This window comes from Helianthus annuus, chromosome 16 (assembly GCF_002127325.2).
Source record: "Helianthus annuus cultivar XRQ/B chromosome 16, HanXRQr2.0-SUNRISE, whole genome shotgun sequence".
Classification (NCBI taxonomy): domain Eukaryota; kingdom Viridiplantae; phylum Streptophyta; class Magnoliopsida; order Asterales; family Asteraceae; genus Helianthus; species Helianthus annuus.
The window spans coordinates 194,006,977-194,020,709 of NC_035448.2; the positions used below are offsets into that span (position 1 = coordinate 194,006,977).

The 13,733-nt window shown below is 36.0% G+C and overlaps 1 pseudogene; it reads left to right on the forward strand.

Annotated features, from left to right (window-relative positions):
- The first annotated feature begins 246 nt into the window (after positions 1-246).
- Positions 247-13,174, forward strand: LOC110920301 (annotated as a pseudogene).
- Positions 13,175-13,733: the final 559 nt, after the last annotated feature.

The following is a 13,733-nucleotide window of genomic DNA, read 5'->3' on the forward strand; positions in this document are numbered from 1 at the left end:
TTATTGTATCAAGGCCAACCAATCAACAGCTTTATGTACCATGCATCTATCTTCTGCTATTTTTCTATGTCCTATTACACAAGTAACGTTTGGCATATCTTTAAATCTTGTGTTTAAAAGAACTCAGATTTTTCATGGTTGATGAATTTACAATAGGGATCAATATGAACACTGAAGTAGTTGAAAATTTCAACTCATCTAGTGCTAATCATCATGGGTTTATACCTATGTATGGTGGGGATCAATATGAACACTGAAGTAGTTGAAAATTTCAACTCATCTAGTGCTAATCATCATGGGTTTATACCTATGTATGGTGACAATTTCTCTGATCATCATCAAAGGTCTCATCCTCTTTCATTTTTGTCTTTACAAGATGGTACTGATGCTATTCAGGGCTTTAATTTCATCGGTGATCATCAATCTAGTTCGGCCTATGATCCTATGAACCATTTCCCTTCAATGGTAGAGACGTTTGGGCTTCAACGCGATGGCATGGCACCGCCAGTTGAAAGCTTCATGAATTCAGATCCTCCAGTATTTGATCCTGGATTTATTGGAGAAATTAAGGTAGTATATGTAGTTATGTTAACTTTATCTTTCTTGACTTAGTTTGATCTTAAATTTGTGGAATTAATATTTTATGCGTTTGTGCAACGATTAACTTGGTACGCGATCTAGGGCCATGGTGGTAGAAAGAGAAAGAAAAACGATGGATCCCGAGTTGAGAAACCAAGAGAAGTTGTTCATGTGAGAGCGAAGAGAGGTGAAGCAACTGATAGTCACAGTTTGGCTGAAAGGGTTTGTTTCATATCTTTCAATTATAATTCAAGAAACAGAATTAGGTTTTAAGTTCTTGCTTATAATTTTCATGAAAAAATAGTGTTTAGAAAACCTGAAAACATAAAATCTTAGAGCAATTTTAGTGATTCGAATTCTTGTTTTCGTCCAATTTTTGTCTCGTTTTTGTATTAGATGAGAAGAGAAAAAATCAATGAAAAGCTATGACGCTTGCAAGATCTTGTTCCCGGATGCTACAAGGTATAAAGATATGAATTAATCTCTATAAAAAAAATTTCTACTTGTATATTATATATTGTTTTACTCCATTTTATTTGTTATAGACGATGGGAATGTCAGTGATGTTTGATGTGATAATCAATTATGTTCGATCGTTGCAGAATCAAATTGAGGTAATTTGTGCTATCACTAATTACAAAAGTAAAGAATCAAAATTGATCAAGATTGATAGATCAGAAAATATTGTTCTAGATTAATATTTAGTTGTTTTTTCTCTATTCTTTTGTCCGTTTTTAGTTTCTATCCATGAAGCTTTTGTAAGATTAAATATATTTTATTTTATATTTAATCTAGTAGCCATTATAATCATTTACATTATATGGATCAAAATATATAACAATCCTATTAAATAATTAGTTGGTAATTGTTGATGGGCCTAATTACCCTTATTAACTAATTAGGGTTTCCTCCTGGGTGCATATATAAGGAGAATAATGTGGAGGTTAAAGGGTTAGACAATTTCACAAACCCTAATAACACATAACATCAATCTCGCCTCCATCTCCCAACCGAACACCCTTTTCGGTTTCTTCATCACCATCATTAGATTGCACCCTAAGAAGGAACCAGATCAAGCTGACAATCATGTCAAACACTGTTGCTGCGTCTCCATCTGGATTCTCTGCTGGCCTGTGCTGATGCAATCAAAGGTATGTTTTCATGTTTTCCAATATATCTAAACAGAACTGATAACATGTGGTATCAGAGCATATGTTGATTAGTCAGTTCTGTTTTCGTATCCTTAATTCTGTGATTGAAATCTGGAAAACATAAGTTTTGAAAATTTAATGAACATCACGGCTGGTTTCGAGTCTGATGTGCCGAAGTCAATTTTTTTTCGGAAAAAGAATGTTATATAAATGACTCGAAATCATAATGGTTAAAATCAAGACCGAAATCTGTTTATAAAAAGCCTTAAAATTCAGGACTCGGGTTCCAGAATCATGTTTTTTTTTATTTTAGGGTTCATCATGTTCTTAGGAAAATTCGGAAATTCTGTTAAGTTTTGGAATGTAATTAGGATTGATGAGTGTTTTTCCATGTTTGATCCAATTTTATCTTTTAAGTTTATTCAAAAACTGTTAAAAGATATACAGTTATAATTTTCGAAATCCTTGATAACTTTAGATCAATAATAAAACAGGAAACACTATCACACAATCCCTTAAATTTCGAATTTTCAGTTATGTTTTCACATTCACAGCTGTTAACAGGAAGTTTCGAGATCACTTTTAATGACCCGAGACCAAGATCTTGACTCGAGACCACAAGGTCTCGACTCGAAATCATAAGGGTTATCAAATCTTTACAACTCGAAACCATAAGGTACATGACTCGAGACCAAGATCTCGACTCGAAATCATAAAGGTTTCAGTCTTCATGACTCGAGACCATAAGATTCCGACTCGAGATCATAAGGTTGCGACTCGAGACCATGAGGTTTCAGTCTTTACAACTCGAGACAACGATTTCGACTCGAGATCATAAGGTCTCGACTCGAGACCACTGAGGTTTCGATAAAAGGGCTTAAATATTCACAACTCGAGACCGTGGTTGCGACTCGAGACCTCATTATGAGTCGAGATCTCATAAAATATAGCAGTCGAGACCATGGTTCCGACTCGAAACAACAAGGTTGTGACTCGAGACCTCATAACTGACTCGAGATCTCATAACTCAGTCGAGACCTGACTCGAAACCTCATTATTTTAGGCTGTTTAATGTGAACTAAGATTTAGCTCGGGTGGTTTGCTACTAAATAATTGGTTTTGTAAATACTTAGTTAATTAATAAGGATCAAATAATATTTTTATAAAACCAAAATGGCTTAACTTGAATGAGCTTCTAATGTATCACTTCTGGCCAAAGCTGATTTGATACATCTACTTATCATCCAAGTATTACGAAAGCTATGTTAAGTGTGCATCATAAACATGAATGTCTTAATATCTTGCCAAAGCTGATTTAATTCCTTCATAGATGTCATACTTAACAAGTGCATAACTAAAGTGATTGTCTCAATTTCTGGCCAAAGCTGATTTGTTACAACCACTTTGCACACATGCTTAAATGATTACACTTCTGGCCAAAGCTGATTTGTCTTCGTTTAAGTAGAATTTTAAATAGTCTATTATTTTGATGTTAGTAATAGACATATCACAACCTCTTCACATAATGATCCTTATATTAATGATCCTTAATTAATTTTATGATCATTTTGTCTGCCTTATTCTTAGTACCCATAATTTTACTCACTTTAATTTTCTTCTATAAGTCTATATTTCATCCACTCTAATTCCTAAATCTAATATGTTTTGCTTAAAGTTTCTATAAGAATTAGCTCTTAAATTAAATCCTTGATTATCTCTTAAGACACGATAATCCTATTACTCTCTTCTGATAAAGCACTACAAAAGAAAAGTATAGCATGATGAATAGGACAAATCAAACATGATGTCTCTTATGATAATCAAGAACTCTCTAACATAATTGTTATCACTAAAGTTATTCCAGATTAAGTCTTCCCTAAGACTAATCTATTATTGTGGAATAATCACAAGAGCTCCTAAGATGCATGCCTTCATTTAAAATTCTAAACTATAAAGATAAGTGGTATATGTGAATACATAATAATGTACAATACAATGACCCATAAAGTTAAGGGCTTACGTATGGAAATAAGTACATTTTTCCAGTACATTACATACTAAGTTTTTTCATTTGTACAATTTAATGCCTTATAAATCAACTATAACACTAAAAAATACCAAAGTATAATGAGTGTGTTGATAAGCAACATATGTACATAGAAATAAATGTTTGAAACTGGAAAATAAGATGTTATTCACCTTACAACCACTTATAGTTTAAAAGAGGATTGTTCTAACGTCCATACACAAATTACAAGTGCTAATTCCAACTTTAAGGTTCTTCAAGGGAAAATCTCAATGCATAATTATGTCATTAGATTAGGCATAAGCAATGAGACTGTCCATTATTCTAAAGAACAGTTGGATAAGTTAATTAGATAGTCACTTACTAATGATATTTAAGTCTGATAATTCTTTAATATTCCTATTAACACATGATTAGTTGACTCTATTTTACGTTTCCTTACCAGAAGTCAACAAATAACTAACATGAGAGTTAGTGACAAAATTAAATGTTAAGACTATAAGAACCATAATAAGCAGTCTTCTAACAACGCCTTTCGATACCTTATATATTCTGAAGATTAATCAGAATATAGTATCATAATTAAGCAATGTTATGAAGGTTGTGAGATTTGCATAGTCAACGTAAAGTCACACTTACTTTAAACTCTCATTTTATTTGTTCTCAATATCTGGATAGAAACATTACTAAGATGAAACTAGATGATACCTTACATTTTCACAACTTTTGTTATCATGCAAATGAGAATTTGACAAAAGGGAAATGAGACTTATAAATCTCATCCATTATAACCAAAATTCATGAGAAATCATGACATGGTTAATGAGGATGATTATTCATTTAATTTCATTCTAAGTGATTTTAAATCATGACGTTACAGCCCTAAATATTACTTGGCTTAAGGAATAAGTATGGGTCCATCATAAGTCATTCATTGACATTCGTGGAACTTATTCCAAATGGAATATTCAGACATAATTCATTTATCATTTGAAAGACTATCAACTTGTATCTAATTTTGTCGCATATGGCACACGGTCTTAGAAGAAATCTATTCATATGTATACTTAATAAGATTTCTATTAAAAATGTCCCTAAAGTTTCTTATGATATCTGGACATTAAAGAAATCAAATAAAGTCTAACGTATATATGATAGGTTCCCACGCCACGTAGCTCATTGAAACTTCTCTTGTAGCATTCTAGAGATATTAAAGATCAGTGGGAGCATTAAGTGTCTTAATAATAACTTGCAATAGTTGCAAGAGGTGGGGGAGTGAAAATTTAACATTACCAAAATTTACACCTCTTGTACAAGACACTGCTCCATCTTGACACTGTTCTATCATAACTCGTCTCCCTAAAATCTAATGCTACTCTTACAAAAGTTTCATTGTTGCTTAATTGTGGACACACTTAGATTTCTTACCTAAATCAACATAATCCTCAAAAAGAGAAACTATAATGACTAACGTCATTAATTTGTGTTTCTCTATTAGAATTTGTTGGTCGTTATATATTGACCCTAAGCGTGCTGAGTTTCTAAAGATTTCTAAGGTCAGTGGGAGCAGTTAAAGTTCTTATCATGACTTGTAAGGAATACAAGAGGCGGGGGGAAGAGTGTCATTAAATTTCACTCCTAATTTAACTCCGATTAAACCTCTTGTACACCATACTGCACCAACTCTTACAAACTTAGAATGAAAATGATAGCAACCTAACCAAGAGCTAATCCATAAAACTGAAACTTTTAAAACCCAATAATCACCTCAGGAGGTCATCTAGGTTTAAAAACCTACTAACTTTGATGATTACATAACCTCCCTAACTGAAGTTGAAAATGGATTATGGAAAAGTTTACTGCTCCAATCTCTTCTAATTAAGCCATTAGTGTCAATTAATCTTCTAAATGGAATAAAACAGTTTTCTAGTAAAACTGATTTTATGTGTTCGTATAACGTTTGGGATTTGATTGAGTTACCTAAGAGTGTTCATAAATAAACCAAATCCTAATATATAAGCGTTAAGACACGAAGAAGCTTGATTGATTGTCAAAGGTTATACTTAGGAAGAGATAAATTATCAAAGTTTTCTTTGAGGATCATCACAGTTCTAGTAGCTTATAATAGTCTAAAGCTACATTAGATGAACATTAAAACAATTTTCCCTAACAAATGGCTGACACATTTACATGTTCATAAAACAACCTGAAAGTTTCCAAACTAAAGGTTAAAGAACATTCTGTCTATGTAAGCCAATAAAATCCAGGTATGGGTTAATGCAAACATCATAATGTGATGAAATCTTAACATAATTATTTTCATCAACAACCAAGTGGATTAAGGTACCTACCTCAAAATGAGTGGGAGCAACTAAGATAAACTTGTCTATATAGATGATATTCTTTTGACAAGTATATGTTACATAAGTCAAAGTATTGTTAACACAAACTTTGATATAATAGATCTCAGATGTATCTCTTATGTAATAGATATCATAACATACCGAGATAGACCCAATGGGACATTAGTTCCGTTTCATAAGTTTAACATTAAATGGGTCCTTACATATGTAACAAACAATACTGCTCTTCCTTTAGAGGATAATAGGATAAATGAGATTATTTCCTTACGCTTCATAAATTTGGAAGCCTTATGTAAATTTAAGTCTATACTCGTTTAGATATTACTCACATTGCAACACACTAGATTTGTCTAGATTAATGTGAAGCATCTAATGGAGTATTACAATATCTTTAAAAGAAACGAGAGACTAAAATTTAAAGAAGAAGTGAGAATTAAAACCGGTTTATTACTCTAACTTTGAAATATTCAAAGATGATAAAATGTAATTTCGGGTATATCTTTATGTCAGCAGATAAAACCTATCTCATGGAGGAGTCATAATGCACTGATATCGACAACCTAAGTTATAACGACATAATATAGTCACTAAATGTTGTTGGAAATTTATTAGTGAACTCATAAGTTTATTAACTCCATATAATTAATGTTTTGAAGACTTAGTGTGATAAAGTCAGCTACCATGATTCCTTGAACAGTAACAGTTCAAGAGGTGCTGCATTAAATTTCGATACACAATTAATTATTCGTTTATGAACGAATTGAGGAAACTAAGTTTTGTATCGAATACATTCATGATATGCTTAAGGATCCTATAATTGAAGGGCTATTACCCATAAGTCTTATTAAGAGAGCTCATAGACGGGTATTAATTAATGGCCATGCGTAATTGCATATCGTACTATGAATGACTAAGTATTAGTTAATTTTCCTCATCAGTTTGATTTTGTATGTCTCTAAGAATATGTCAAGTCGACATAATGGCATATAGACAAATAAAGTTACAAATCAAACAAAGGGCTTATGCGTATTTTGATCATAACGATTAGGTTTTAAATTAAGGCTATAGTATGACTAATGGGGGTCCTGAGTCGCATAATGATTCAACGGCTGTATTTCTCTGCTACAGTACTTGTTTAAGGCTAAAATGAGTGTTAACTCCTGATCAGGCTTATCTAATACTCATAGTAAATGATTACTCGGCTAAGTGGGAGAATGTAAGATTAAATATATTTTATTTTATATTTAATCTAGTAGCCATTATAATCATTTACATTATATGGATCAAAATATATAACAATCCTATTAAATAATTAGTTGGTAATTCTTGATGGGCCTAATTACCCTTATTAACTAATTAGGGTTTCCTCCTGGGTGCATATATAAGGAGAATAATGTGGAGGTTAAAGGGTTAGACAATTTCACAAACCCTAATAACACATAACATCAATCTCGCCTCCATCTCCCAACCGAACACCCTTTTCGGTTTCTTCATCACCATCATTAGATTGCACCCTAAGGAGGAACCAGATCAAACTGACAATCATGTCAAACACTGTTGTTGCGTCTCCATCTGGATTCTCTGCTGGCCTGTGCTGATGCAATCAAAGGTATGTTTTCATGTTTTAAACCATGTATATTCCAAGTTTTCCTTATCAAATGTGTCTGAGTTTTAGCGTGTCCGAGTTTAGCAAAACAGTTCGTTCTGAGCTTTTCAGCAAACTGATTGTTCCGATGTTTTTACTGCAAAAGGTTCTGTTCCGAGGTTATGTAAAACTGTTACTCCGAGTTTTTGATCCTCTGTGTCTCCGAGTTTTAATGTTTAACGATTCCGAGTTTTCTCTCATAACATTCCGTGTTCCAAGATTCCGAGTTTTATGTTTGGTCCAAGTTTTGAGGTCAAACTTTTCTCCGAGTTTTACAGATGTAACAAGCTTAAAGTTCCGAGTTTTACCTTTAAACAGTTAAATGAAGTCTGAGCTTTTATAACAATTCTGTTGTCCGAGGTTTCAAAGTAACAGTCTGTTATCCGAATCTTTTAAACAAGTCCTTAGTGGTCCGAGTTTTACTCCAAGGTTAAAGTCTCCGATTTTTTTTGGTGTCTCCGAGTTTTTTTTTACAAGCCTTCACCGAATTCTTTTGAAAGTGAATAAGTTTGTTATCATGAGCAGTGTTTCCGAGTTTTTAAACTGTTTAAAACAAGAGACTCCGATTTTTAAACTGTCTGCCATTATGACCGGCTGTTGACTACTGTGTCTCTCACTCGGGGTTTCTTTTCAACTGTTTGGGACTGTCTGAGTTTTAACTCACAGTCTGTCTCTCTTATATATTTTCACTGTGTGTTTAACTATTCGAGGTTTGCCTTTTTATACATTAACTGTGTGTTTAACTATTCGAGGTTTGCCTTTTTATACATTAACTGTGTGTTTTGACTATGTGAGAGTAATTTTTGCCTGAAGTTGAATATTGATGTTTACTATGTGTAAACTGCATACTGCAATTATAACTAATGCATGTGTTTCGTTTTTGTTTTGTTTTCATCAGAAATGGCAGAACAACCTCGTCCAGTTCGTGAATTTCATCGTAATCATAATCAAATTGCCTTGCTAAACGAAAAAGTTCGTGGTGGAGCCGAATATACTGATATTATACGTTTTCTTCGAAATTCAAGAATTGGTTTCGCGATTTCAGAGAATATTCACCAAGTGCAAGCGTATATTGATGATTTTTGGCGTACGGCTCAGACTGTTGATGAGTCTATCGAAGCTACTGTTTCTGGAAGCTCTATTGTTATCACGGAGGCAGTTATTCGTGCGGCTCTATGTTTTGGTGATTTAGATCATGGAAACACGTGCTATGTGCGGCAAATACGTGAACGTGGGGTTAGATCTTTTGGCTATGTTGGTTCTTTTACCATGAAGGAGATCATGAAGGGATTGATTATTGGGCAGTGGAGATACTTCTTTCATGTGTTGATGCAGTGTCTGTCTGCACGAAAATCGGGAACTGATACGATGGGTCATGATCTTCTTTCTGCGATGATTGGATTAACTTACAACCAGCCGTACAATTTCTCTCTCATGATACTCCAAGCTCTCAAACACCAGATTGGTCTGAAGGCAAATGATAAGCGTTTGATGATTCTGTATCCTCGTTTCCTTTGTCTTATTTTTCGACATTTGTTGCCGAATCTTTCGTTCGAAGGAACTTTACCTGCCTACGCTCAAGCACCAATGCCTACTCGTATTTTCACTGATTGTGCCAAAGTTAACGAGTCCAAAAGGACTAACGCTCGTCCTGTGACGACTCCCTTGTGTGGTGCTATTCTTCAGGGAAACTACAATCCAGATCATGATCCGAAGTGGTTAGACATTCGAAGTGGTGTTGATCAAATATTTGCTGGAGGTAAGCAAGCACTTGTTGAAAATGCTCAAGAGCCCGTGGTTGTTCAACCTCAGGTTGGTCTTCAACAACCACCGGTTAATCTTCCGGAACCTGAACCTGTTCAAGAACCAGTGATTTCTGAACCAGTTGTTATTGCTTCTATTCAAGAAACTGTGTCTATTCAAGCTCCAGTTTCTACGTCTTCGGTAAAAGGGGTTGCTGTAGAAACTGATAATGTGATTTTAGAGCTTGATGCTGCTTTAGATGCGGGTCCGTCCTCCCGTATAGTTGACAAAGGGAAACGTCCTATGGAAGAAGTTATTGTGGATGAATCCATTGACAATATGCCATCCGAAAAACAATACCTTAGTTTAGTAATGAAAGAACTTCAAGATCGTCTTTCACCTTCCGAGAGAGAAAAGCTAGAGTTATTTCGCGCTAAAGTTGCTTCTCTCGGTCCCTCTTCCGAGTGGAGTATTCGTTTAGCCAGTTGGAATGATAAAGCCAACAATTTGGATTCAATTGATTTTAGCTCGTCCTCTTCTGATGATGATGATGAAGACCGTCGTCGTCCTGTTTCTGATACTGTTCGTGTACCAGTTCCTTTCAGGACGTATAAGCGACAACGTGTTGCTGTTTCAGCTCTTCAGTCTTCGCGTCCGAGGGTTGCTTCGGTCACGGTTACATCCAGCTCGGCTCCATCAGACTCCAGAGGTCTTCTTAATATGGAGTTATCGGTAACTCTCCCGTCACTATCTTCCTCTCTTCCATTCACTTCCTGTGTGGAAGCTACCAGTATGGTTACTTCTCCTCAACCAGTAGTGCCGATGATGTCATCTCCGATTCCTGTAGTACCGCTATTTGAGTCGTTATCATCTCAAACGGGTACGGGTAATGTGTTTGTCCTATCAGGAAGTCCTTCTTTGCAAGCTTCAGAGACACGGCAAGCAGGTCCGAAGGTCGCTTTCGGTCGGAATCCGCCAGCAGTGCGACCGAAGAAAGGTTCTTTGCGTCCTCTAGTGATACCATCCTCAGGTCCTAGGCCATCCAGGACACAGCCGTCTGGCTCAAGACCTCCTGCTCCTAGATCTCCTACAGTTTCTGCTTCGAGACCATCAAGTTCGGGTCAAGAGCAGAACTTTCAGGGTTTTGTTCGTGGTAAGTTTCAGGAGGCAGCCAAGGTCATGGTTCTACACAAGAATCAGATCTCTAAGCAGCAGAAAGAAATTGCTCTCTTGAAGAAAAAGGATGCAGAGCGAGACCAGCAGATGGCACAGCTTTTTCGTCTAACCAAGGATCAGAGTGTTCAGTTGGGTAAGTTCATAACCCAAGATGCCTCGATGGCTGCTCGACAACAGACCTTGGTTAGTACTACGGATCGGCTTCTCGGGATTGTGACAGATCTCGTATCACTCCTTGCTGCTCAGGGGGAGATTTCGGCTTCGGATTTTCAGGTTCAGGCTAAGTGCAAGATGGATGAACTAAAGAAAATCAGAGACGATCTTGACAAGGACAAGGATCCCAACGCGTCGAAGCAGGGGGAGCAGTCAAGGAGCGCACGTGCTCCTGAAGCTGTAACTCCGGCTCATGTTGAGGGGGAGTCCTCAGGTGCAGCTGCATGGGGAGATAAAGGCCCTGTAGATACTGATGCTGCTGCTGAATTGGTTTTGGGAGCTGGTGAAGTGGTTGAGGAAATGGTTGAAGATTGGCGAACCGACGACGACTTGGCTGGTAAGTTCAGTTTCATTGAGACTGCGAAAGGGAAGACAATTGAGTATGAGTCATTACCGGTCAACAGTGATACTATCAGAAGCTTTGTGTTTGGCTGTGAAATGCCCGAAGAAATCTTTAATCCTATACGAATTCCCGAAGAAGTCAGTGTGGCAGCCCGAAAATGGTTTAGAAATCTTCCAGATGATACTCAAAGGAAGAGGTACTTATCCACAAAAGGTGAGTACTCGGGACAGATTCGAAGTTGGGATTTCGATGAGCAGCACGGCCTGGTAATGATCAAAAGGACCGATGGGATTCAGTACTTCAGGCCAAGGGCTAAAGATCTTCAGACTCTTCCAGCACGTGATCTTCATCACATTGTTCAACTCGATCTCAACAACCATACAAATGTTGCTAGTATCAGAGGATTGATTCCTCATCTCGTTGCTGAGAGTCATGAGAGTAAGTGGAAGTTGTTCAAGCCAGCAGTCGGTCGAGGAGTTAAGTATCTAAACAAGTTCACTGGTAAAGAAGAATGGAAAATGGTTTACCCTCCAGCGAGTTGCCTTCGTAAAATTCCTATGCGAAAGTTCGATCTCGATAAATTCGACAAAATAGGTTATTGGTATCTCAATGGGAAGACTGGGGAAGCCGTGATTACTGAAAAGAAAGTGACGGAGGAGATTGCTAAGATTCTGGATCCAATTTGGCTTGCCAACCTTAGAGAAGCTCAGTTGAAGAAGCTTCGGCGCCTGCCTCTAAAGTACAATGAAGAAGATCGTGTTCTAGCGGACCAGTTCATCAAGGTGGTTCAATTCTGTGTGAAGAACAAGGTCTGGGCAGGAAGCCGCTTCTCGAAGAGAGTATGAAGATCTCAAGAGCAATGAAGACCATGCACTGATCAAGGGGGAGTTTGTTAATGCACTTTAGGTGATAAGTGCATGTCTCCCAATTTGTTAGGGTCTTTATTGTACATTTGTAAAAGATAGTCCCAAGTTTATCCTAGGGACATTTTGTCCAAGTTTTAGGATGATTTCTTTAGTCAGACCTTTTTGTATGGGACTAAGGTCAGAGTTTGTTTATGTAGACCTTTTGTCTGAGTTTTGTCTAGGTCAAAAGGTCTGAGCTTTGTGCTATATGTCTTGTTCGGGCTTTCTAGTTTGTCTTGAAAGTCCGGGCTTTGCCTTGTATATATACTTTAAGTGGAATAGACAAGGCAACGATTCTGTGTGAAATTCTGTGCACCTAACCCTAATCATTGTGTTTTGTCTGGCGGCTGCTTTGTGTGAGTGACGTCATTCATCTTCATCAAGAATACTCAGTGTATTCTTGATTTCTCTCTCAAATCCTTGCATTCTAGTGTTTCATCTGCAGTGGTTGATCATCAGGTGAATTCTGCACACCTGTTGATTGCTTCAGCTGAGTGAGATCTTGGATTAAGAGGCCTTACAATATCTAAACAGAACTGATCAACAGCTTTCAGCAGCCAGCATGTACTATGATTTCAAGTTTTCAACTCCACTGAAATGGATGATATGGCCCCTATGAAGGTAACAAATGACTTTCCTAACTATCCTTGTTAAGATGTTATATATTCAACTGTCATTTTATGTAAATTCTTTTTTGTTTTTTTTTTTATTCAACTGTCATTTCGGTTATTCTTGCATCATATAGATTGTTGTAACCAAATAAATAAAACGCAATGATTTATCAAGAGTATTATAATTAATATTACTTCCATTTACTTCATGGGATGAAAATTGATGTTTGCAGGGAACAAATGGACATGAAGCACAGATGATGGAGAGGATGGTTGGAGAAGGGTATGGAGACTTTCCTCGATTTCAATCAACATGGTCTCCTTGAACTCTAAGAAATTAATAAATATATATTTGCTCAATTTATATAACTTTACGTACACTTAAATTATTTATGTTTTAAGACTTCGAAGGTATTTGTTGATCTATTAAATGTTCTTGTTATTTGACTTTTTAAACGATGTATCAAGTGTGGTTCAGTATATTTTGCTTTTGGCAATTGTATATGTTTAAATTTTAATAAAAATAAATCAAACACTAGAGCAAAGAGAAAACAAAAAGTATATAATTGTTCGTTATTAATGTTATTTGTGTTAAGAAATCAGCAAACCAAAAATTCGCGATCATGAATCAAACCGAATCTTTATTACTAATATTGTATCAAGGCTCACACATGTTAGACTTCACCAACGCATAGTTTATTAAAAACCGTAGTGTAACTATGTAGCGGGGTTCTCACACGATAATTATTTCAGAAGAGGGAGTCATCATATTTTACTCAATTTTTTTAGCTCAAATAGTTCTAAACCTTATATTGTTACGTCGTATACAGTATATTTGTTTTCAATCCAATTTTGAATCACTTTTTCTAAATTACAAAACCTATAAACTAGAGTGAGCAAATTTAGGTCCGGACCGAAAATAATCGAGAACCGAACCGAAAATATACCCAACCCGACCCGAACCCAAGTACCTAGGTA